Source organism: Phyllopteryx taeniolatus, chromosome 23, assembly GCF_024500385.1.
Source record: "Phyllopteryx taeniolatus isolate TA_2022b chromosome 23, UOR_Ptae_1.2, whole genome shotgun sequence".
NCBI lineage: Eukaryota > Metazoa > Chordata > Actinopteri > Syngnathiformes > Syngnathidae > Phyllopteryx > Phyllopteryx taeniolatus.
Genome location: NC_084524.1, coordinates 6,142,028 through 6,163,607, shown reverse-complemented (window position 1 = coordinate 6,163,607; position 21,580 = coordinate 6,142,028). Strand labels below are relative to the sequence as shown.

The 21,580-nt window shown below is 43.5% G+C and overlaps 1 protein-coding gene across 16 annotated transcripts in view; it reads left to right on the top strand.

Moving 5' to 3' along the window:
* The window catches only part of LOC133472857 (adhesion G protein-coupled receptor L3-like), a 140,126-nt gene that overhangs the window by 15,667 nt on the left and 102,879 nt on the right, over positions 1 to 21,580 (top strand). For 13 of the 16 annotated variants that reach the window (XM_061764309.1, XM_061764319.1, XM_061764316.1 and 10 more), the window contains 2 exons: positions 12 to 339; positions 16,707 to 16,820. The gene's annotated coding sequence lies outside the window, so the exon portion shown is untranslated. Of the gene's footprint in view, positions 1 to 11; positions 340 to 16,706; positions 16,821 to 21,580 lie in introns of those variants that run through there. The other 3 variants (XM_061764312.1, XM_061764311.1, XM_061764313.1) reach the window with 3 other exon arrangements.

Sequence of the window (21,580 nt, the reverse complement as noted above, 5' to 3'; positions counted from 1 at the left end):
CTCTCTTTCAGTCTTTGCTGGATACGACTCAGCCGGTGCGCACAATGTGCTTCGTGCTGTAAAACGTGCGGTTTGTGCCCTCCTCCCACACCCCCACCCCCCAAAAAAAAACCCAAACAAAAAAAAAAAAAACATACAAATCTGGATATCCTTTTTTTTTTTTTTTTTGAAATTTTTTTTTTAATCTATATATATATTTTCAATTATTTTATGAGGCACGTGGGATGTAAGGCGCGTGGATGCAACCTTCCTTGTGGTGCACCCCCACCGGAGCTGGATATCGACCTCGTTTTGGATTCCCAGGATTCGGAGCTCGCCGCTTGCAATCGGGAGGACGCGGTGAGTGTGACAGCAACGCGTTGCCCTTCTTCTTTTTCTTCTTCTTCTTGCAATAGCCATTAATGCCACATTTGCATTTGTGTACGTGTATTCACATGGTGTGTGTATGTGCGGTGGGGGGGACTCGGTTGTGTTCCGTCCCTACGGTGGCTTTACAGTTGCATGAATAAGGACAGTGAAGGACCATCTGGCATCTTTTGCTAATCTACATGAAGTGCAAGTTGTTTGGAAAGCACTCGGTTCAAAGGCAAAATAACCTTTGACTCCTTCCCTGTAGGGACAAGTGCAATCATGGAATAAAACGTCCACGGGAGGTCAGTTGCGGAGTGCTTTGTGATTTGAAGCAAAATGAGATGAAATGGCAGGATTGTGCAGGATTAACTGGTGTGTTTTGTATTTGTAATTCTAAAGATTCGTGTGCTATCCTCACATGGTCACTCATTTATCAAGGCAATTAGACATTTGCTCGGATTTGGTGTGTTAAGATGAGGAACATTCACGACAATCAGATTTTGGGTCCCGCGACAATGCAAATTGGTCAACATTTGATAAACGGCAAATTAGGAGAAAACACACTAGTGTCCAATTTATCAACATTTCCATCAGTGGCTCCTCCGCGGCAGGCTTGTTTTACGGGGCGAATACAAAAGCGACACAGTTCGGGTAAACTAATAGAGTTTAATTTATCGCCGCTCTGGTTGAGAAAACGTGTTTTTGTGTCTCGGAATAAGGTGACGACTGCATGCCGTGGTGCGAAGGTCCGCTTGAAACGGCCGTGTTGTAATTCTTCATTCAAATTCTCAATTCTAAATTAACGGGGGCTTCCCGCTACTTCCAAAGCAAACTTGTTCTGAAGATTTTGTCCCATTGCTACCAAATTTCGATCACTTATACGAGACGAATGTGTGAAGCTAAATGGTCGTGTGGGGGCGGAGCATGGCAGCCAAGTTTGATGATTCGCCATGAAACCCAATTTAATAAGTTGAGTTGAAAAATTCAGCCCCCCCCCCCAGACCCACAAAAAAAAGCCATGCTCTAAAACACACAGGCACTCTGCCATTTTGCCAAGTGTCCATTTTAAGGTGATTTTGGTCATATCCGGGGTCCTTTAGAGACAAACCTGTCCGATAGATTTTGCGGCCTGTCAATCACAGGTAGAGTTTCGAAAAAAATCTCAAAGCCATGGCGAAAAAGACATTTTGGTTTGAAGCAAGCATTTTAGGATTACTGCAAAAGAAGCAAGGAGGAACCAGTATCCAGAACTTGTCCTCTGGATTCGAAACCGTAGGCGGAGGAGACCCGAGGCCCAATCTTGACCTTCATTGACATTCTAATAGATACATTGCGCCCCCTATTGGTATTATTGTACTGCATCTGACGCACCTCCCAACTTTGAAGAATCCCTGGTAGGCGTGTCCCCACGAGTCGTCCTTTTCAAGATTAATAAGCAGCACGAGAGTCTTTGCTTCCATTTCTCATGCCGTGTATTAGACTTTTCATATTTAGGACATTTGGTTCAGTATGAATACAAACTAAATCTCCGAGTATATTTGGCCTCCCCAAAAAAAAAAAAAAAAAAAAAAAAAAAAAAAAGAGTTCCAAGGAGCTTGGAATTCCGGCAAACAAGTGGGTCACCAAGGCAACCACCGCCGTAAGCCTCTTTCCTGCAGGGAATGTGCAACATCCCAACAAGCCCACTGGCCTGTTTAGCTCAGGCCAAGCTGGAAATGTCATTCTGCAAGGGAAAAGAAAAAAAACAAACTGGGATGCCGGGCAGGTTTAAAAAGCAGAAGTCAGTCAGAATGATGGGGTTCTCAATGACAAACAGGGCCGTGCAAATCCAAATGATCTCTCAGAAGTCGAAGAAAATTCAGAAACCGGCGAGAACCAAGGAAAGTGCAGCGTTTGAACCGATCTGGCGACCGACGTACTCTTTTTCCCTTGACTGCGTTCAAAGGCATCGAGCGACGTCGCGGCTATTTAGCGTGATCTGAACGAGCGAAATTGTATTTCATTTTTTCGGACGCAATAGCGTCCGCGTGTGTGTGTATCCTTCGCTGGCAGCACAATATGACAAGTATGAGGGGAATCGAAGGACCTCTTTACTCGCCCGACGTTTAGCACGCAGTCGGATGAGATTGCCGGTTGACCGTGAAATCAGCCTTGAGCTGCTAATTAAATATCCATTGTTACACTCGCGAAGTCGCTCGGTCACGTTCGCAACGGAGTCAGTCGGTATTAAAATTGGAGTTGCGAGGCCGGTGGCAACATTGAGTGTTTTAAAAAATAAAACAAATATATATAATGTTAAGGCCTGCTGGTTTAATCATCTACGAGTCACCCTCTGACACTTTGCGAAGTCGTCCCCAGCGGAGTCAAAACATTTAGTCACGCTCAAACATCATCAAAGTTGTAACTATTGCTGCTATTGACAGTATGATGGACCCAAAAATGTCAGCGTAGCATTTAACAGCGCAGGTAGCGTTAGACGGTATCCAAAAGCGATCAAACTGACAAAGCCAGTTTACGAGCCTATAAAAGTCTGATATATTTGTCCACACGGGTTTTCCGCACGTTTTTTCGGCAATATTGCTGACCTTTTCCCTTTTGTATCGCCAACCTCCGACCAAGCAGGCGAATTGAAACAAAGATGCAATGCTTCTCCGCGAGGGAAGTTAATTTATGGCCTGTTTGGGAGGCAGGTTCGGGCCTGAATGCAAAATAAGGTGGTGCACCTGCAGCCGCATACAAATGAATGGAAACGGCGGTTCGTATTTGCGCCTCACCGCCAGACCATCGGGACCTCCTGATATGACCACTAATTGCCCAGCAGCGGGAGACGAAGATTTGTATTCTGTATTTGCAAATATGAGATGCGGAATTGCTCACAATGCAATCGGCGTTCCCTTTTCGTCACTTAAGCCACACGGGAAAAGCCAAACACCCCCCCCCCCCCCCCCCCCCGGCGCCTGTACCATCACCGCATCCTGTCAAAACACACAACACCGCATTTTCACCATTTGCCACCAAATGTTGACAAATGATGACTTTCTTCCCGCACTAAAAAGCATTCTGAATGATTGCACACCCTGCTGAATGTCACTTAAATGGAAATACTATTCTCCCATTCATACTTGAGAAGATTTACAGAGTGTAGTAGTGCCTCAGTGGGCAGGTAATTAAAAGGTTTTCATGCAGGTGGATAACGCCACAATGGAGCTTGTATTATGTGGGGCCCTTTCTTCTGGCTTTAATTAAAGCGCCGTACATTTGTAATGCATTAAAGGAGGACGCATTCGCCGGGTTTATCCGAATCTGATTCCACTTGTAGCTTCCGAATGAATTGCAGCGCAAATTGATTCTACTAATCAATAGCCTCGGATTGGACTCAGGAGCGCGCGAGACGAGGCTCTTCCAGGACGTTTCGTCGAGAACTGGGAATGAAAAAAGCGCTTTTCAAACACCCGCTGTTCTGGTCACACGTCGCTGTGCCACCGTATGAGCTGTGGAAAAATAAACAACTCCTGCCAGCCCTTTGTCATCTCGGGAGTGGGCAAAGCGGCATTGATGCAGCGCCTCAACGGAGCAAAGCCACTTAAAGGACTGCGCATTTTCACCTCACCTTGGAACTAATTGACTGCCTGGGAGCTGGCGTTTTGAAAAGTGCTGACGTCTTTTGTTTGCTGGCGCACGCCGGCCGTAGACTGAGATTGTTCTGCGTGCTATACAGCAGCCTGTCGCTCCCTTCGTTCGTGAGCGGCAGGCGGCCTAGCGTGGGGGCAGTCGTCCGCGGGGGTAAAATGTTCGTGGCGCAAAGTGCGGAGAAAGGAAAATATTCGCACTAGTACAGCAATCCGGGAGGGGCCGCGATAATTGCTAATATTCATAGTTTAAACCATAAATATATCACTAACCATGCATCCCAAAGCATTAAATTTATGTTCACAGTACTTCCTTAGTACCAATTCCTATTTAGACAAGGCTTTGGCACCATCTTGTGGCATGCTAGAGTGTCATTGAAAGAGCACAAATAATGAAAAAAAAAAAAATAATAAAATTTTAAAAAAACTCATTCTCCACAAATTGGAGACGTAACAGCAGAGCAACAATCATAGATCTTGTCGGACATGGACAATTCAACACCAAGATGGTGAGAGAAGTGGGGTTTGGATGTTAAACATCCCAAACCCAATTTTCTGCTAAACTGCAAAAGCTAACCTCTAGAAGTGTTTAGATAAGAGCGTTTGGCTTTATTTATTTATTTATTTATTTTACCTTACACATTCTACTAAGGTATTATCGCTTTTTTTTATTGAGATTTAATTCCTGGCTGTATGTTAACAGTTGTCTGCTTTGTTTTTGTTATTATTATTATTTTTTTCATACTTTTTATTTAGCCCAGTTTCTGCATCGTATTCCCTTTCCGCCCTGCCTCTGTTACTGATACGACATCCGAAGGAAATGTCAGTGTCGGTAAAAAAAAAAAAAGCTGATAAAGAATCATCACTTCTTGCGCCCTTCTCTAACTGTTTAAAAATTACAGCGCGCTATGAGGTCTCCGAGGTCCAAACGGTAAATTTTTATGATTTGTTTTGGCTCACTCCTGCATTACCGGACACAAGGGAACCTACGGTGGCCCTAAAGCGACAAACGGCGGTGAATTGCCGTCATTAATTTGTGTGTTTCAGTTCACGGTCAGTCCTGAAATGTGTAATATTGACTAATCTCAGCAGTTCCATTCAACAGTCAGAACCCTTCGGGCAATTGTCAGTGGTTCCTGTGATGCAATGGCGACTGGCAACTGTGGGATTTCTTAAACTGGTCGCCGCAAGACTGTAATCAGTCATTATGTCAAAACACAGCCCCACGAGTGCCACTGCGGCTCATTCGGCCAAATAATAAGCAGCAGCACACACGATGGCACAGGCGCGCAGGTAGCGCGGGAGTCTCTTCCTGCGCAGGGACATCAACTCATTCCCCCTGCGCCCGCTGGCAGTGGACGGGCTATGTTGGATGTTCCCCGGTTTACTGAAATTGCCACCTCGAAGTCGGCAGGAATTCACAACAATACCACGATTATCATTTCAGGTTGTTTCAATCTCAGGTCTTGGTCTGGAATTTCGATCCCAATGAAGGACAAATCCAGAAACGTTTCCGTATATTATTTTTTTTTTTTTGGGCATTCCAAAAGATATCCTCAGCGGAGTTCAATGTTACGGTGGTGCAGCAGGGCTGCGGGCTCAGAGTTTTGTCATTCCATAACAAGTGCGTTAGGGTTAGGATTAGGGTTTTGTTTTTTGTGGGTTAGGGTTAGGTAGTTGGTGGTTAGTTTTAGCTTAGGGCCAGGTCCTTAAGTCTTCTTTCGCAAAGGGGATAGAGTTATGTTTATGTTTATGTTGAGTGTAAAGGTTAGGGTAAGTTTGACGTTTGGAAATCAGAAGACAAGGATACTAGTTTGTTCAAGTATTGTTTAAGTTAGTGTAGAAGAAGGTTTTGGAAACGTAAAAATGCAATATCGCAACATTATTGTTTAGCAAAAATCACGGAGGTGGACGAGCATGATTTGCTTTCGCGGGCCACATAAAATGATGTGGCGGGCCGCATCTGGGCCCCGGGGGGCCTTGAGTTTGACACCTATGCCGTACCTTTATCATTGGGGCGATCAGAATGACAAACGGTCAGATTTGACTTGTCCGATCCTCTTCAGCCTTTTGAGGCACCCATTTACTACTCCTTACAAACCCATAATATAAATGTATATCTTCCATGATTCTCAGAAGCAGTGATATGAATGTTATTTGCTCGCCGACCGCTGCGCAGTAATTAGCTCACTATTGTATGCGAGACGACGATTGATAGGAGGATTAATCTCATCAAAATGTTAAGCTTTTATAATCTTCTCATGGGCCCCTTTTACCCTCACATACATAATAAATGTTGTTAAAAGTCTCACCTGGGGGTGAGAAAACGGGCGTCAAACTTCTGCGTTGACTGCCACGCACGAGCGGGGGTCAATGTACGGCAACTCTTTATGGAATTTCTGCCCATAATGATTAATAAGGTTAGTGTAGTTCTAGCCAGCCGAACGCTCGAGTTATCTGTAACCGCCATTGTTGCGTTTTCTTTTAATTCTCAGTGCAGAACAGGGCCTCCTAATGAACAGCCCATCATTGATTGGCAAAGACAACAAGGATTGCTTTGTTCCTTTTTATTCCTTATCTATTCAGGCGTTTCCTGAATTGTCTCCCAGGCAACTCGGCACCAGCGGTCCATTTAGCCAAGGTGTCGCTAATGAGCGCCGCGAAAGGCCAGGCTCCTGCAATCTTGTTTATGTTTTAGGGCTGGCGCGGCGAGCCAGCTTTGTGTCGGAACACAGCTGGAAAGCCCTTTTTCCGCAATTGCGGCGTAGCAGAAATAATTGCTCCTGCAGCTTGGATCCAGCCGTGACACGCAGGTAATTTGCTAATTTATGCCTCTCGGTTGGCGTTATCATTGCTCAAAGTTGTGTAAAACGCGAACAACACCGTTTGTTGTATTTGGCGGAAGCAATTTTCATTTCTGATTTTGTGTCTCGTTAAGTTTGCGAGTCAACAGTACATAGCCAAGCCGACGTTCAGGGCTGGAATATCTGCATGCATGATGTCATAGCAATCCCCGGAGAGAGCGCTGCATCGGAAGACGCTTTTAATTATCCCGGCGGGATGAAATTGAGCAGGAATGAAGCGATTTCTGTGCATCGATTTTGCCCCTTCACGTCTGTGGATACACTGCAGGCAGGCAAAGACGATTGTAACCTTCTCTATCGCTGCACTGCAGGCAAACAGGGAGGAGGACTCCGAGGGGGCTCCGTGCTCTGCCTTTCCCTCCCCCCTCCCCTCCCTTCCCACCCCTCTTACTGAGGGGACGGCATGTGCGTCAAACTGCCCTCACATCCAATTAGGAAATGCGACTGAAATGAAAAGGAATCGGGGCAGGTCTGGACAGAGGCTATGCAAACGCTTCACAATTTGAGCGTCTCCTTTTCAATCTGTTTCTGACAAGTCCTTGGTGTTAATTCATAAAGCAGTGATGATAGGGTGTGTCAAGGCGTCTGGGCCACAATGGGGTAGAATTATGTTTAGCTTAAGGGTTAGTGGGGAGGGTGAGCTTCAATTTTCTTCGGAGTTTGTTTTGTCAACCCATAACAAGGGGTTATTGGTTAGGGTTTCTCAGGCCGCCACCCACATAGTCCTTTCGGGTTATGTTAGGGTTAGGGTAAGCATGAGGCCTCCACCCTCAGTTTTGTCTTTCCTTCTCAATGCGGTTCAGTGTAAGATGGCGATGACAAGGTGCAACAAGGCTTTTTGGGCCATGCCCCCACGGGTGCACCGAATCCTTGATTTTTGCAGGATGTCTCCCCACCACCTTGATTTCCTGCAGGATTCCTGGCTTGGGCAACAGACGCCAGCGTGGCTCTTGTTTGTTTGTTTGTTTTCTGCCGTCGCTTCCTCCTGTTTTCTTGAGAACTTCTCCGGACCGCCAGCCCCGCGCAGTCACACCAGCAGATGCGCCAATTCGTCATGCATAAGAAACCCCACTCCGGTGGCCATCTGTCTCGCCGCGTCTGTTAATGCGCGGCGACAATTTGTTTTCGCGTACAACTTTAATGGCATGCAAAATATGCCGAACTCATCTCATGACCCTTGAACCTCATTCCTGACCAGGTTGGGAGAGCGGGAAATATGCTGACTGCTAACATTTATATGGTCTGTGCTGTGGGCTCCTGTGACACAGTTATCTAAAATAGATAGAATGAATTATTCTGATGAAATTTGACTCAGGTGACCTGATCCCAAGAATACAACAGCAACAGCAACAAACATTCCTGCATTTATAGTCAAGCTTGGCTTCTGCTACAATCAGTCAATCTTACAGAATTCCAGCCATACAGAATATATATATATATATATATTTTTTTTTTCCTTCTAGTATTTATGTCTGGGTTATTTTAGTGCTACAGTAAGGTTTGATTTGGTTTGGGTTAGGACTAGCGTTTCTGGTTAGCTCTTTAGTTTGGTTAGGGTTTGGAATGAGGGGTTTGCGGTTTATGTTGGGATAGATTAGAGGTACAGGTTTTGTTAGGATGAGAGGTTCTGGCTGGGTTTAGAGTTAGGCTCGGGGTTGGTGTTAGGAATTTGCGGTTAATGTTGAGTTGGGTTCAGGGTCCGGGTTAGGATTTGAGTTTCGGATTCCGTTTAGAATTTCTAGGGTTTGGTTCAAGATTGGGTTTGCATTTGATAAGTTGTTCTCCAAAATGAAGTCGTGCCAACTGTTGTGTCATTAATGATTATGCTTTCAGGACTATAAGGATTAATGGTGATAGGTTTAAGACTGAGTCAGCTAATGTAAACACTAAAGCACCAATGGCTGTGTGTGGAACCGCAATTATAGGGGAAAGAATCGCCAGAGTGCTGTTGGTTCACTTCACTAGAGTCCCCCATCTGCTCGTGCATCAGTTCTCGTCCTACATGCCTGCATTTTTGGATTCTGGTTTATATAACATCTTTCAAAGGACAATGGAGGATTTTCCCGTGACAAAAGCATGGCTGGATTGACTGACTGGCATATCCAGTCGATGGTGAAATCCGTTGCTATCCAGATTTCGAAGACCCAAACCGGGTTGGTGCTTGTCCTCGTGTTGTATTGAAACAAAACATGATTCGCCTAGTTACTTGAAAGCAGATGCTGTCAAAACGGTGCCTTCGCATGCAGTAATGCAGCGCAGACTTTCCGCGGTACGGCGATGCCTATCATTCCTCGTCACGGCTCCGACTTCTCCTCAGGCCTGCGTGTTTAATATGAATCTACAAATATGATTTAGTGGCCAGATAGCCTTGGGGCTCGGAGGTTCCATCGGCGATGCACTCTAGTGTGTAGTATAAGGCAGACAGCATATGTAGGTGAAGGTTATCTCTGATGCAGTACATGCGGAAATGGACATACAGTAGCGGCCTGCAAGCAAGTAAAGTGGTTTAAAGGTGAGAGTCCAACCAGCAACATCATTAAGTGCTACTATCCACAATGAATGTATAATTAATTTGGGTCTTGACACAATTGCTTATTTCATTTCAACACATACATTCATGCTGTATCACTCTCTGATACGTGCACTGCCTGCTAGATTTCTGTCTGAAAGGAAGGCTGTGTTTTGGCATGATGTGTTTTTAATGCCCTCGGTAAGTCATTCCTCCATACTTTAGCCATTTCATCAGCATGGGCATAGTATTGGTTTGTCTTGAGTGTGGGGGATTTGGGCTTCGGTTTGGATTGGGTTTGGTCAGGTTTAGGTTTAACGTTATGTGTTAGGGTAAGGGTTATAGCTTAGGTTTCAGTTTTGGGTTCTGGGTTGGGGTTACAGTTTAGAGAAAGTGGTTAAGATTATTTTAGGTTTTAGGATTAGGTTTAGGTTTGGGGGTAGGATTCAGGTTAGGACTGGTTTAGGGTTGGTCGCTGTACGTTTTCTTTACTACTTTGGGGTTCCGTTTTGCACGAAGTAATATTGAGGCCTTATAAAATTAGGACATTTTCCTCATATTCCGACTTTGTTCTCATGAAATTGTAACTTTTTTTGGACTCAATTGACTTTATTTGAGTGGACATATTCTTTTCAGTGTGGTCGTATGAATGGAGATAACTTTAGTTTCTAGCCATTTTATTCAGACACCGCCCGATGGAGTCTATTTGAGGGAGGCGTTTATTTATCTTGAGCAGATGCCTCGCGAAGGCCCCAATATGAGCCCCCCCCCCCACACACACACACAAGGTAGAGAATCTGCAAATGATTTCAGGTCTGGCTCAAGTTACCAGTCGTTTACTTCTGAATCGTGTTTTCCGCTTGCAAGCTCATGCGCCCCGCTCCAACCTCGTGTGCCCCCGTGTGCCGCGACCACTCCCTCCCACTCACGATCCCCCCCCCGCCTTGGCAAATATGCAACTTGACCCTCGGCAACTTCTGAGGCACACTGAACGCAACCTTGGCAATGGGCGTGTGTTTCCAATAAAGGCTGTGCGTATGCGTGTTTATTTGATTCTATCTGAGGGTGCGTGCTCTGGGTTCAATAAGCATGTGTGTCGCGGGTGGGTGGCGGTCGGTGGAGGGGTGGGGGTCCGAGGCGCCAAGGACATGGCTTGACAGGTGTGTGCGCAGCGCCAAGAAGGTCCGCAAATTCGAAATGGATAACGGCACAATGCGGCTATTCAGGCACAGAAGGAGACAGCCGAGATATCGCAGGACCCCTGTGAGGAGGAGGAAGGGGGCAGGGGTCGTGTGGGGGGGGGATTTCGTGTCAACATTTCACCGTGCCCAAGAAAGTCGTAATTTTGTGAGTGTATGGATTTTATTTTTACAAAAATAAAGTCTGATGTCTTAATCATAAGAGGATGAAGTTGTACTTTTACCACAGTTCATTTGTGACTTTACAAGAATGAAGTAGTACCGTTTACAAGAATGAAAGACAAGGCTTTAGCGGCTTTGGGAGTCTTGATTTTTCAAAAAGAAAGTCGTACTTTTTACAAGAAAGAACGCTCAGCTTTACAAGAATGAAGTCATACAGTTACAATAATGACGTTGTGGCATTACAAAGTTTTTCGACAAAGAAGTCACAGTCCTCGAGAATAAATCTTAAATTTAGGAGATGAAAGCCATATTTTTACCAAGATGAAATCATGAATACATTTACAAGAATGAAGCCGAAAGATTTACAATAATTAATGTGAGACTATTAGAAGTAATTCATGTGAAGTCAAAACTGACTTCACATGAATAAAGCTGTGCCTTTTATCAGAATGAAGTCGCGGTTTAACAAGAAGGAAATCGTAACAAAGTTGAGGCTTTTGTGGCTTTGGGAGTCTTAATTTTACAAAAAGAAAGGAGAAAGAATGACGTAGCGGCTTTACAAGAATGAAGTCATACTTCTACAAAAATATAAAGTTGTGACGTTTCAAAAAAATAATAAAAAATGACGACAAATGAGAATAAATCTTAATTTTACAAAATGAAAGTCATACTTTTACCACCATTAAGTCGTATCTTTACAAGAATAAATCGGAACGCTTACAAGAATTAAGTTGTGGCTAAACAACTGGACAAGAAAACAGTTGTCATTTTAGTAGGAATAAGTCTGACTTTAGGAGATTAAATCTCAATCTGACAAGATGAAAACTGTTCTTCGATCAGAATGAGACCGTGGCTTTACACGATTGAAATCATGGTTTTCCAAGAATGTAGCTGTGACTGTTATCGTGATCCCTAAAATGATGATGTTATTCTCCAAGAATTTCGCCGTCTTTCTCTGTAATATTCTTTTCCTCAAGCATGTAAAGGTCCGACTTTCCAAGTAGGATTGCAACATTTTCCCTGTAATATTACCACTGTATCGTTGTAAAGCTATGGCTTTTTTGTCTTCAAATTCCGACTTTATTCCCATTAAATGACAATTTTGCTCTCGTCCTACTATGATTTAATTCCAGGAGTAATTTTCTTTTTTGTGTGCGCTTCAGTGATAACAGGTCTATCGCTGCCTGTCTCTGTTTTCTGACATTTCCCTAGCTTAGTCTTAAAAGTCTTTGCTTCCAGACTTAATTTGCTCTTAATCAGGTTTGTGTGTGTGTGTGTGTTTGTGTGTAATTCCCCAAGCGGAGAGCACTTCTATGACTCACCGGCCCGACGACGCTAATCCTCGTCTCGCAGCGCTCATCTGGAGTGCGTCCCCCCCCCCCCCCCCCCCCCCCGCCCCCCCGGTCCGTATCTCGACGGCCTTGACCGCCGACCCTCCGCGGATACAAACGCGGCATTTCCGCGTTAAAGCCAAATGCTAAACGGCTGATTGTACATGCGCCCGACGTACGCCCCCTGCCCAAGGACCCCGTGGTGTCAAGTCCTACTCGTGTCACCCATACAATTTTCCCCTCTATTGACTTTTATGTTCTCTTACAAGGTTGATCACAGTGGTTGGGGTATGCGTGTATTCTAAATAAAGACAAATGTGACTCGCATAACAATATTCCGCCGCCGAGATAAACGGCTTGTGTGCTCATTTTTGACACCTTGTTTTGGCGATTTGCATTCGGCGCCTTTTCGACATTTCGAGTGGAACGTCTTAAACATCGTACCTATACGAAGAAATTAGCAGTTTAACGGAAATAAAGTTGTAAGTTAACAAGAAAAAAAGGCTGAGCTGCAAAACGTTTACGAGAACGAAGTTGTAATATTTCAACAAAAAGCTAATTTACGAGAATTAACTCATAGCTTTGTGAACGTTTACATAGTAACTGGAATAAAAACAAGCTGTAGATTTTTGAGAACACTCACATTTTGTGAGAATGAAGTTTTAGCCTTGATTTTTTTACGGGGTAAAAGTCACACTTTTACGACAATACCGCCGTAGCTTTACGATAACAAAGTTCGGCGTTTATGAGCACGTTGCGATATTACAAAAGCGTAATTGTAGGTTTACCTGAAATGGTAATCGAAAAAATAAAGTACTAGTTAGAATATGGTCCGCGGTGATTCATTGAACTCCACAGCGTCAGCTTCACAGATGCCACGGCGGCAATTAGTTGGGAGTAGGGCATCGGTAATGGGGTTCTGTCCTGCGTCGCCTTTGAATCGCACAAACTTGTCAATTAGCGCGTGGTCGTTGAATTCGGCCTTTTGCCGGGAGCAGCCGCGAATACTCACCGCACGGCTGCGCGGGTCACTACGGCTTAGTCGCTGTGGCACCCGTCTCGTCCCGCGTTCACCTTCCGCTACCGCCCGCCCCGCTCTCAGCACATTTTCCACTCGGCTGACAAAATAAGCCACACTTTGATGAGCTTTCGGCGGGCCCGCGGTGCTTATGGCTCAGTAAACGCTTTTATAGAGAGACGCACGGCCGGCTCTCGACTGGGATCGGCCGCATGGCGGCTTCTCATATGTTGTCATATGTTTTTACATTTCTTTAGTTTCCTGTCGGCAGCTTTGTGATGGAACCTCCCCCCCGCAAATGAATATTTCTAACTTTCGCCTGGAGGCAGTAGAAGAGGCATTTGCCTGAATAGTCCTGCTTCCTTTCATCTTGATCGTTTGACTACGCCGTGTCCTTGATGCGGGAAATGCTTTTAGACTATTGAGCGCGTGAATGGAGCTCTTTGGAAATTTTCTGCTACACTGCAGAGAATGAATACACACCCACACTGTTTTTCGTTTTATTTAAAAAACACATACTTTGTTTCTTTCTGCGTGTCGACCTTTTGCTTATTCAGGTCGCTGAAGGCAGATGGCTCGCACTAGAGTGTGGCTGTGAAAACAAACGTTTTATTTTGTTTTCGAGCCAACTTTATTTCTATTTTTGGTTTTATTTATTATCTATCTGTGTTTGTTTTAATTCAGTATAAGACATGCATTTACTAAAAACTTTGAAACATGAGAACAAACAGGCTTTTTAAATCTGCAGCGTCAACTTCAGCTTTACAGATGCCACATGAGCTCTTTTGAAGACATACAGTACATAGAATAAAACAACCATGACTCGGAAAGCCCTTTGCTGAGAAATCGTTGACGACTTTTACTCATTGTTTTTTTTTCAAAAGGCCACCTGCAAAATTCAGCGCCGTGAAAAAGTATTTCCCCCCTTTTTTTTGCGTAGTTTCCCCATTTTAATAATTAAGATCATCATTATTAGGGGGGGAGGAATGATTCAAACCCACTTGGCCCTGTGTGAAAAAGTAATTCCCCCGCCTTGTTAAATCATGAATTAACTGTCTCATCAATTTTTTTTTTTTTTTTTTTTTTTAAAGCCGAGTTCATTTTCCCTAACCACACCCTAGTCTGATTACCTCCAGATCTGTAAAATGAAGAAATCATTTTAAAAGAACCTGTCTGATAAAATCAATGATCAAAAAGCTGCAATTTTCATGGTCCAAAGAAATTTACAAACATTAAGAGAAATAAAGTCATTGGCATCTATTAGTCTGGAAAAGGTTACAAAGCCATTTCTGAAGAGTTAGGACTCCAGCGAACCACGGTGAGAGCCATTATGCACAAATGGAGAAAACTTCTTAAGAGTGTCCAGCCTACAATATTGACCCCAAGAGCACAGCGACAACTCATCCAGGAGGTCACAGAAGGAACACAGGACAAAAGAAATTCAGGTCTCCCTCGCCTCAGTTACGGTCAGTGTTCATGACTCAACAATAAGGAAGAGACTGGGCAAAAATGGCATCCATGGCAGAGTTCCGAAGCAAAAACCACTGCCGGCCAAAAAGAAAAGGGTATAAAGGGTTGTCTTACCTTTGCAAAAAGAAAGACTTTTGGGAGAATATTTGATGGACTGACGAGACAAAACCTTTTGGAAAGTGTGTGTCTCGTTACTTCTGGTGTAAATATAACACAGCATTTCAGAAAAAGAACATCATACCAAAAGTCAAACAGGGTGCTCATGTGATGGTCCGGGGGCTGCTTTTCTACCTCAGGACCTGGACAACGATTGATGGAACCGTGACTACTGTTCTTTACCTGAAGGAGAATGTTCAGCCATAGGTTTTATGACCTCAATCTGAAGCTCACACGGGTTCTGCAGGAGGACAACAGATTCAAAACAAACACGAATCCAAACTCTATTTGTCAAGAAATTGTGTGGAACCTTGTGGCTTTTCCTTTTACTTCAATTTTACAGATGCCACTTCTGCTCTTCATTAAATTTAAGACATCCATTTATTCAAACAAACATGACTCAAAAAGCCTTTGTGCCAAGAAATTGTGTGCCTGCTTGAAGCTTTTGCTCATTTTTTTTTCTTTTTTAATCAAAATGTGAGCTTCACAGGCGACACATGAGCTCTTTTTATCCGTTTAGTCGTCTAAACTGAATATGACAACGTCTGTACGAAGCGAGCGAGACAGACTGACACTGACGCGAGGGAAAACAACATGCCCCCCCCCCCCCCCCCCCCGAAAGGTGACTGCGGATGGCCGCCATCAAAATGCTAATGCCGTACGGACGGGATATTTACTGCGTGGCGGTAATGTACTTTAAAACGGGCTTTTTGCGCGCCGGCCCATCGCAGAGTCCCCGTTGAGCCCTAATAAATCAGCCATTAAAAAGCCCGTGTGACCTGGATTCACACAGCGGCGGACGGCATCACTGTGGGAACCGCGACAAATTTATCAAAACACCGCTTCATAATTCAAATAATAATCACAGATGAGACCCCCAAAAAAGAGATAAAATAGCTACAATAATGCCATTTCAAACTATTTCATCGCAAAGATGTGAAATGAACCGTTTGGCGTTTGTTTAACCTTTGACCTGCAACATTTGGCTTTCCCAGACTTTTTAAAACTCCCAAATGTAATTCATATGAACTGGTATTTACCATAAAATTATTTAATATTTTTCCTAACAAAATGTCTTCTAAAAAAAGATGACATATGAATAAATACATTAAATTGTATTTAATATTCCATTTGAAAACTTTTTTGTTAAATATGTTTTGTTTAGTATATCTATTTTTACTTCTTTTAGTTTTTTAATTTCACTGCTATACATAATTTCGGGAATATATTTTGTGTGTATGTACATATTTAAAAATATGTATTTAAGGTATTATAATTTAAAGAAATTAAAAAGTATTTACCTGTATTATTCTGTTATGTTAAAACTATTGGTATAATTTCTAGTATTAGTGTTAATATTTCTAATGTAGTATAGATTGATTTTTCAGTTTTACAATACATTGAAATGTATTTTAAATAGTTTTTTCAACATTGATTTATTTTCAAAGTATTCATCTACTATAGATTGTTTAATTATTTAAATTCTACTTAAATAGGGTTAAAACTACTTTATATTTTTTATTTTTTTGTAAAACCACTTCGTATCAAAAAGTGTTTTTTTATGTATTATAATTAAAAAATAAATTTAAAACATGATTGAAAAGTACTTACCTTTATTATTTTGTTATATTTATATTTCTTTAATATATATTTATATAAATATATTTATATTGATTATATATTTTATTTTTTTATATATTTTTTTTTAAATATTTCTAATAAAATATCACAGTCATATAATTTTTCAATTACATACCAAATGTATTTGAATTTTTTTTTTCTTGAAACTAAATATATTTTCAAAGTATTTATTTGATATTTGTTGTATTGAATATATCTGATAAATATATTTAAAAAATTGGAATGAATAAACACTAAGGAAATACATTTAAATTATATCAGTTGAACATACAATGAACTAAATATTTATTAGGCTCCATATATTTTGAAAGTGCCATATTTCTATATATATATATATTTTAATAGCATTTCAAAATGTTTCCTTTCTGCTTTTTAGGCTGCCCGGTGACTTTGCGATGTGGAACGTGAGGACGTCCGATCGGATTTAGCAGAGCGTTTGGGACTGAAAATCCTTCCCGTGCCAAAGTAGGAACAGCATTCACTTCATTAGGTACACCCGCACGAGCACACGCCATATTTTGCATTCTCTTCCCGGCGGCCGTGCATATTTTAGCCCGCATACATTGTTTGTATTGCTCCCCCAGCCCTCCATTGAGGTTTTATGCCTGTTTTTTTTACGACGCCGTATTCAACAGGAACAAGGCATAAAAACTGGCACCGGGGGCGGAAGTGCCATGTCAGCTCTTTTGATAAGTCGGCGGGGTCTCGTATTGTGTTTTCACGACAGCGCGGGGGGCCGACCCACGCTCGGCTATAGACACATTCCAGGGTAATCCCATATTAGCACACGTGAATTCATTTGCAACCCCCCAAAAAAAAACCTGAAAAAAAAAAAAGAGCGAGGGCGGTAAATGTTGCTGACGCAGGAGTAATGGAATTAGGCGCGAAGTGAAAATAAAACATTTGAATCCCAGCGAGAAGCCGTAAATCTGCTCCGCGTTTCACTGCCTCATCCGCAACGTGTCACGCCGCGCGCCCACCCGAAACGCATCAGACACTGCTGAAAAAGGCGTCCCGGTGTTTAATCCTTTCCGCGTCAAAAGCAGTTTTCTTCTTGATGCGACAGTCGTTGATGTCAAAAGTTGCACATCAGTCACTACAGTGGACGTGTACTTTGATGTCAAAGGTGTGCGTCAGTCACTACAGTGGACGTGTACTTTGGTGTCAAACGTTGCAAATCAGTCACTACAGGGGACGTGTACTTTGGTGTCAAACGTTGCAAATCAGTCACTACAGGGGACGTGTACTTTGGTGTCAAACGTTGCAAATCAGTCACTACAGGGGACGTATACTTTGGTGTCAAAGTTGCGCATCAGTCACTACAGTGGATGTATACTTTGATGTCAAACGTTGCACATCAGTCACTACAGGGGACGTATACTTTGGTGTCAAAGTTGCGCATCAGTCACTACAGTGGATGTATACTTTGATGTCAAAGGTGTGCATCAGTCACTACAGGGGACGTATACTTTGATGTCAAACGTTGCACATCAGTCACTACAGTGGACGTATACTTTGATGTCAAACGTTGCGCATCAGCGACTACAGTGGACGTGTACTTTGATGTCCAAGGTGCATATCAGTCACTACATTGGACGTATACTTTGATGTCAAAGGTGTGCATCAGTCACTACAGGGGACGTATACTTTGATGTCAAAGTTGCATATCAATCACGACAGCGGACGTGTACTTTGATGTCAAAAGTGTGAATCAGTCACTAAAAAGGAAAAAGTATTTGGTGTCAAAGTTGTGCTTCAGTCAATACAGAGGACATAAGGTCTTTGATTTCTAACATCCGTTTTTTTATTTTCAAGTTTGCTCATTAGTGGACTTAGTCTTTGATGTTCAGAGTGTGCTAGTATGCTAACGTTGTTAATATTATTATTGTATTATAACATTGTCAATATTATTATTATTTTAAATAGAATTTACTAATCTCTTTTTAGGTCTATTTTTGTGCTTTTCCCGAAATGTAATTTCTTCAGACTTGTGATTGGCTGAAATGACCTCATGGTGTTGTGTTGCTGCCAATGTTAAGCAGCCACAGACAAAATATCGCCCGGGTCAATATCTTCTACCGTCGGCAACACATTTCCTCCCATTACAGACAGTCTGCTCGTTAGGATGGAACGACACACAAACTCCAGTGTAATTTCATCCGGCTGCCGTTGTCAGGACGACGCCACTTTGCGCGTCGATGTGTGTTTATGAGCGTTGCTCTTCATTAGGAACAGTGTGCCTTCGCAGAAACGCGGTCACTTAAAGGGCTTGCGATGCTCCGCTCGGTATCCGTGTAGACGGGTGGGGGGCTACTGCTGCTTCCTCGCCGGCTGCCGTTGCCCGGGGTAACCAAAGTGGCCCAGCTCTGGACGCCGTTCAAATTGGCGAACGCGTGCTGACACTTTGTGGGGCCCGCGGAAAGGTCTCCCTTTCAATGCAAACGACCTGCTTTGCATGATTTGGAGACACCTGGGCTAAAATCCCGACGCGAAAACAAATGGCGGCGCTTTCAGATAACACGAGGCAAATCTGAATGTCATCACAGGACATTATGGTCAAACGCACACCCACGGGCGGCTTCTATGGGCAAGCATTGAAATTGAAACCATTGAAAATCAATAGGGTGGGAAACTTCATCACACACAAGACATTTGGTGGAGATTAGTTGATTCAAAGCAAAATGGCAGATTTTCGGTGCCCTTTCAGGCATGGTTTCCTGGGACTTGACAACTTAAAAGCAGAATAGTAGACTTCTTGTGTCTTTTCAGACTTTTTTTTTTTTGTACAAGTCTGAGATGCCTCCCAAATTTCATGTTGCGAAGTCAAATAGAAACTGGGGGCTGAATTGTTTCTGGTTAAATTCTAGAAGGGCATAATGGCAGACTTCCTGTTTCTTTTTTTTCTTTTTTTTGTGGGTCTCCTCATGATTAACAGGCCTTTTAAATTTCATGTTCCGAAGTAAGACTGGATTCAGGGGCGGAATTTTTGAAGAAATCCAAGGGGTGGGAGGACTCACTACTTGGGTAAGTGCTGCTGTTTTGGTTAGCAACATTGTAGAGACAGATTTGCCACTAGTCCACAACTTCAAAGCGAATACAACTCCTTGGCCTTTCTTTCGGTTACAAAGCTTTTTTTTGTGTGTGTGTGTGGTCTGAGCTTGTCCAACTCCGGTATAAAGTGGAGAAAAATCCACCCAGTGGGGAAACTAGAACCAGATGAATAACGATCGCACATGTTTTGCTTTGCCCGTGACATATTCTTTATCCCCTACCCCGTCTCCATTTTAAGGTGAGAAATCCCAAATTCTTTCCATCCAAAAATCGCCTGCCACTCTGCCACGAGTGGTTACCCGGGATGTGGGGGTCTGGAAGGGGTGGTGTTAGTTTGCTGCCTGACAAGCGGCAGTAATCAGAAGCTGTCGGCTGTGAAGCGTCCTCTGCCGCGAGGTGGAATTGACGGCCGCAACCGGGGGAAAAATAGACAACGTAAGGTCCCGCCTCGGCATATTAGCCGGCAAAATGGTTGTTTGTCAGCAAAAAGGGAGTCGCTGGAGTGCGTCCTCATCGTCATACATCACCGTCAAGCTGCGTTTTACATTCCTCCTAATACCAAACATTGCATTTCCATATTTGTTCCATCCCCTGCTCCTGAAGCCGTAAAAACAGCGAGCTGCGGAAATTATTGATATGCATCTGTTTACCTCCGCCGTGCGCATCCCGAGGGTGCCGTCTCACCCGTCTGCCCTTCATTTCTTTTAAAGATAGCCCTATACAGGGGCCAGAACGCGGGCGCGGCTGCAATCTGGTTCCACCCAACAAATCCTTTGCGTCGACTTCCATGGCTCTGGCTAAAATCTGTATCAAAAGTTCAAATCGTCATATGTCAAATATAATAACGTAGAGATATTTCTTACCAAACCTCTTTTTACAATAACTTGATAAGGGGAGAGATGGGGGGGGGAGGGGGCGGGGGTTCAACAGTAACCCTGTTTTAACCTCGGCATTGTCTTTTGTATTTCACATGTACGATGACGAGGCGATGAAACATTAATATGGTTTCGCAGTCATAACGGCCCTCTTACAATGTGACCCGTGACAAATAACGAGTTTGACCCCCGTGCGCCGTAGCGTCTTTTGATGTCAAAATTGTGCATCACTTCAGTGGACATACGGTAGGATTTAGTTTCAAAGGTGCAAAGGTTTTCTTGAGTTACGATGAATCTACGAGCATCCCCCCCCCCCTCACCCCCCCCCAAAACAAAAACTTCTGGCCTCTGATTGGCTTAAATGACCTGATGGTCACGGGTTCTTTTTTACATCAGATTTCCATCCATCCATCCATTTTCTGAGCCGCTTCTCCTCACTAGGGTCGCGGGCGTGCTGGAGCCTATCCCAGCTGTCATCGGGCAGGAGGCGGGGTACACCCTGAACTGGTTGCCAGCCAATCGCAGGGCACATAGAAACAAACAACCATTCGCACTCACAGTCATGCCTACGGGCAATTTAGAGTCTCCAATGAATGCATGTTTTTTGGGATGTGGGAGGAAACCGGAGTGCCCGGAGAAAGCCCACGCAGGCACGGGGAGAACATGCAAACTCCACACAGGCGGGGACAGGGATTGAACCCGGGTCCTCAGAACTGTGAGGCTGACGCTCTAACCAGTCGGCCACCGTGCCGCCACATCAGATTTCCATATTTGTTTAATTTTCCAGCTCCCAAAGCTGTAAAAACGACTACCTGGAGAAATGATTGATTTGCATCTGTTTATCTTTGCCGTAAGCAAACCGATGGTGCACTCCTCTGTTCTTCTTTTTTTTATTTTTTTTATTTATTTTATTTTATTTTATTTTTTTAACAGTGGCGAGGACGCAGGGAAGGCTGCATCGCGGTGCCACCCTCCTCCGGAGTTTTATTTACAAGCCGAGCCTGGCAATAAAGAGTGCAATTTATGAGTTACTTTTTAATTAGAAATAATGTCTTGTAGCGTTTAAGTGATGGATGGTTTAATCAATATATAGAGCGAGCCGGCCCGATGATCAACGTCCCGCACAGTAGCCTAACTTAACACTTTGCCTTCCACAAGAAAGATGCACTGTTGACTTTCTTTTTTTCGTCGGAGTGAATCAAGCTTGCCCCGCCACGGCGTATTTAAGCAAATATGCAACCTCAGTGAAAGCGCTTTGCGGCGGCGGCTTTAAGGAGGACGACTTCTCGACGGCGCATCCGCTCCAATGCGATGTGACAAGCTG